The sequence below is a fragment of the Macrobrachium rosenbergii genome, chromosome 13 (assembly GCF_040412425.1).
Source record: "Macrobrachium rosenbergii isolate ZJJX-2024 chromosome 13, ASM4041242v1, whole genome shotgun sequence".
In the NCBI taxonomy this organism is placed as follows: domain Eukaryota; kingdom Metazoa; phylum Arthropoda; class Malacostraca; order Decapoda; family Palaemonidae; genus Macrobrachium; species Macrobrachium rosenbergii.
In genome coordinates this window covers 16,204,475-16,209,474 of record NC_089753.1, presented here as the reverse complement: position 1 = coordinate 16,209,474, position 5,000 = coordinate 16,204,475, and positions in this window count along the sequence as shown.

The following is a 5,000-nucleotide window of genomic DNA, read 5'->3' as shown; positions in this document are numbered from 1 at the left end:
TCTTTACTCACACCCTACTAAAAGAACAAACGTTGGAGAATTATTGCTTCCTACGTATAACGTCCGATCATGTTCTACAAAAAGGTACAAGGTTTGACTAGCTATTGGAAAATCTGGGGTTAAAAAGGTCACATTGTCTTCGCAAGAAATCTGGTTAGAACAACTAAACAGAATTTTATATAAGGATTGATATGAAACGAAAAAGAAGAATAAGCAGCTAAGTTACTATCTACGTAAATAACTAAACAAACAGACTTGAATCTATAGGTTTTCCTTAGCGAGACCACTGATTTCCTGTAATAATAAGAAGACTGCTTTGTTTTGTAAAACCTCCTTAGTTCACTGAAATCAAATTAATAATCACAAATGCCCCTGTAGATCCTGATGTTATTCCTAAACCATCCATGATTTTGACTCGCTAGGGCTTAAGTAATGCGTGTTCAAAAGTCAATTTTTACTACAGATTCGACTTTGGAGTTAATGCCTTGAAAACATAATGGGTCAACAAGTACCAAAAATGTCCCATTTAAAGCCAATAGGCATCAGAGGCAGCATTTTATAAGGTCAGCATTTAAAAGAAAAGGTTATTATTAAGACAAGAATCTCCAAGATGTCTTACAGTGAGTCAATATCTGAAACTTATCACATCCAACGTTCTATTTTCCACAGCACAGGGCAGAGAGAAAGTCTCCCCTATAAATAGCATGGCAATTCTGATGTCATAAATAATAAATTTCAGGAGCAAATAAAAGGACGTGATTAAGATGCGAATAAAAGTGAAATATGAAGGGACTGAGTAGGGGCGAGGGTGAATATGTTATAGATGAATAAAGGGATGCTGTTTGCATATCCGAAATGGTCGTGAAAGCTAAATTATATGCAATTATCAAGGAGCATTATACGGTCGAAGCGGTCATCATTCCTATGAGCGTTATTAGACTTGTTTATTATTGGGAAAACAACATAATCAATTTGTGAAATCTATTTACTTTTATGATGCTGTTTAATTCAAAATGGGCTAAACTATGAATTTGATTTAACAAGTAGTGAATACGAAAATAAAAGAAATAAAGTTTCCTACGACTGCCAAGTACTTCCAGCATTTCTGTTGTCGAAACAGTTGTCTTTATTTGTCAAACAATGACAAAATTCGGAATTAGGTATTTTATGGAGAATTTTCGACAGCAGGTTATACCATCGCTCAAAATAAACGAACAAACGGCAAGTCTCTGTGGAGTACTGAGAGAATAAAGTCTTCTCATAAACAGAAACATTTGCAGGAACATATGATTTGAGGGGCGGACGTGGCGCGATGGCAATTTGTCATCTGGAGCAGTGTTAGACGTCCTTTTAAGTAGCGTTATCCGACGTATTAAAGAGAGTTATCCATCATTTGATTCGCCATCTGGACACGCCCCCTTTCCCACACGTGATGAGGCTATATGGGCACGTGCCGTGCCGGCAGGGTCACGTGACATGTGCCTAATGATGGCCGCCGTGTTTGGGGTCTGAGGGATCAAGGCACGGCGGTGTCAAATGGTCTGGGTAGGGCGAAAGGGTCATTGCCTGGACAAGGAAAGAAACGAAAACTTATTGCTGTAATCTATTACGCTGCTGTCCGCTCACGTTAAATATGTCTTTATCTACTATCAAAAGACTGGACAAGGCAGAAATACCGATTCTGCTTCTTCTTGTGTAATTTGCAAAAAAAAATAAATAAATAAATAAATAAATAAAATAAAATAAATAAATAAATAAATAAATAAAATTTTTTGTAAAGGGAAAGATCTGTTGATTCTCGGTTTCAACTTTCTTTTATATGACATACTTTCTCTCTCTCTCTCTTTCTCTCTCTCTCGCAAAATCGATTGAGGGTGTTTCACATCTTTCTTTCCCCGAAGCCGCCACCCCATTTCCCTCTCTGGTGGAGAGCTTATGTACACCCTCGAGGATACAAAACGTAAATCAGAAGTATTTGACGGGGATCAAACTATAAAATGTGGGTTATTGAGAGCAGCGTGCTGAGATTAGGTGCTCATAAGAGGGCGTTAAGAGCCAACACGTCAAAGGGGTGAAGTGGAAAATGAAAATGAATAATGTGCGGAAAAACGGGGGATTGCGAGGAGGGAAGTGTGGGAATCTAGAAATAAGACAGGAAAAGAGAATGGCAGAGATATAGAAAATAGTGAAATTTAACCTCGTGATTTTCTTCATCTCATCTTCTAAAAAATCTAACTTCATTATTTTCTTTACTTCATCCTGAGACCATTCATATCATTGCTAGCTTTTTTCAAAAAAAATATCGTTATCATTTTCCTCTTATGTAACAAATTCATTTTCATTTCATTTGCAAAACACATTATTTCCTTCACCTGACCTTTGCAAAACCTCGCATATTCTTCATCTCATCCTCCGGATAAAACTCCTTATTTTCTTCACCTCATCTCAGAAAACCTCATTGTCTTCATGCCATCTTCCAAAAACTAATCTCATTACTTTCTTCATCTCCTCCTCTTGTCTGTTGCAATACATCCACAGGCTGGCCCTCTTATCAGCAAGTATCTTCTCTCTGACAGTAAAACGTGGCAATAAAATTCTGAGTGGACAATCTTGCTTGATTTTTTGTTCTTATCGGCTTCATAACAAGCACTTAATATCAATGATTCTCTGTTCTTGACGCAGCAACCCTCCCTCGCTCTCCACCAGGACTTTAATTCATCTTTTTTTCTATATATCCGACTCTTTTCGATGCCAGCGACGTCGTCTATTAAAGCACCTCAAAGTTTTAAGACTTGTCTCAAAGAGCGCGCCATCGCTTGCTAGAAAACTGAAATCAAATGCAATGATTTCGATTCCTTTTTACATAAGATCCAAGCGCTGATGATATCAGAGCTTTTCCGAATATTCTGAAGATAATGATTGAAATTCAGTCGCTAATGTTAGACATTCAGTCAACTTTATCGCTCACATTAGTTTGTATTTTCATGAATCTACCTTTACTGTAGTCGTAGCAGAAGCAGCAGTAGCCAGCAAGTTTAGAAAACAGAAACTATCACATGCCTGAAATAGATAGAAATATAAATGAATCTTTTGTAACTAAATATAGCACAACGTATCACTTCTTGGTGATATACAGAACAGTGCATCACATTTTTACATGCCTCAGAAATATCAAACATTACAAGCAACTGGAAACCACCAAAGGACGTTAATGGGCCAATGACCTATTTGTTGTGACACCTGTTTCTAACATCAAAGAAGATTTTTTTGAGATCCTTTGTTGTTTCTAACATCAAAGGATCTCAAAAAATCTTCTTCAAGAACCAAGGAGAGGTTGCAAAATTTTCTTTATTACTTTTATAACTGTTTTTTCTTTGCGATTTTCGTAATCAACATCTTACATCTGGGTGTCTTTCAGGCAGGTTTGGCAATCGGCGACTTGCTCCTTCCTCCTTTTTCGTTCTCTTTTCTCTTTATGGATATTATGTGTTCCGCGCCGGTTCTCGCCCAATCACCTTGGCGCAGCGTCAGCTTCGGGGAGCTATACGAGAGCAACTAGCGTGAACCTCTCCAGACCCTTCGTCATAGTGATAAGGCGGCTCCTGACAGTTATCCCATGTCGAACTTCTTCTCTTTCTTCTTCTTCTTCCCTCGTCCCTCCCTTATCTTTTCTGATTTTCCTTTTTCCCTTTCGTCTCTCGACCCCTTCCTTCCCTTTCTCAGTCCAAAATTTCTCTGCAGGATATAAAATCCCAAAAATATAGGTTACCATTTGCGTTCAAAAATGTTGATGTAGTTGCCGTGAGGAAATTTATTGAAGATAAAAGAGCAATGAAAGATGAAGGAACCAGTATAAAGATTTCTTATGTCCAAAGAAACAAACATTCCATTAAATGCGAAAAGAACTTTACCTCCTATAGGACATTTCTGAAATATTCCCCTATAACCAAATGTTCCAACCATTTACGTATCTGCGCCACTGATCTCGATACTACGGGAGAATATTTCTTATTATTTTTTTTTTAAATATGTCACTTGTGTGTCTATGTCTTTAACGAAATCTATTTCTTTCTATCTTACTATTTACCAAAAACTACACACACACACACACACACACACACACACACACACATACACACATATATATATATATATATATATATATATATATATATATATATATATATATATATATAAAATTTTAGAAAGTGTTCGAGAGAGAAAGAAAGAATGAAAGGTTTTGATATTTTTACAGCAGCAAACCTTACTTACTGTATACAAGTGAAGAACATGAAACAGCGTTATAACTAGCTAAATACTTATGGTAAAACAACAGATTTCAGATACTCCGAATGCGCATAAAGGATATAAAGATCAGAAGAGCGTAAAAACCATACTAATATCCAATATAATGCAAGACTAAATTAGGAAAATCGAAAATGTTTAGCATTTCTACAGCATTAATAACTATATGATCGATTTGTCATCTTTGTTTGCTTTCCACTGACGTAAAAACATTACAGAGATTTGAAACAACGAAAGTCAACGTATTTTCCTTAGTGCACAAAATATCAAAGAGTGTGATACCAGGAAATCAAGGGTATGTTCATTTAAAATCAAGGAAAGTAAAGACAGGGAAAAAATCGAAGCCTCAGATCATCATAATCACATGTGAAAGGACCAGTAAAATTCTGAAATTTTCTACCAATTACCTAAGCACAACTAGCGTAAAAAATTACCAGTGACGTAGTATATTGATAAGTAAATGTCCAAAAACTAGGATCAAAGTTCTGTTATTTATCTGCATGGTGACTGACACGCTGTCCATGATTTGCAATTGTTTCCTTGAGGGGAAAAACTTGAAAGGACAGTTGAAACTCCTCCGACGATGACAAGATTTCTTCTCTCCATATATTTTCCCTCTGACTAGCTAGTTAACGAATATCCCCCTTTAAGACCTTAATATCGATTGAGAAGAAAGTGCCCAGGACCAAAGACTG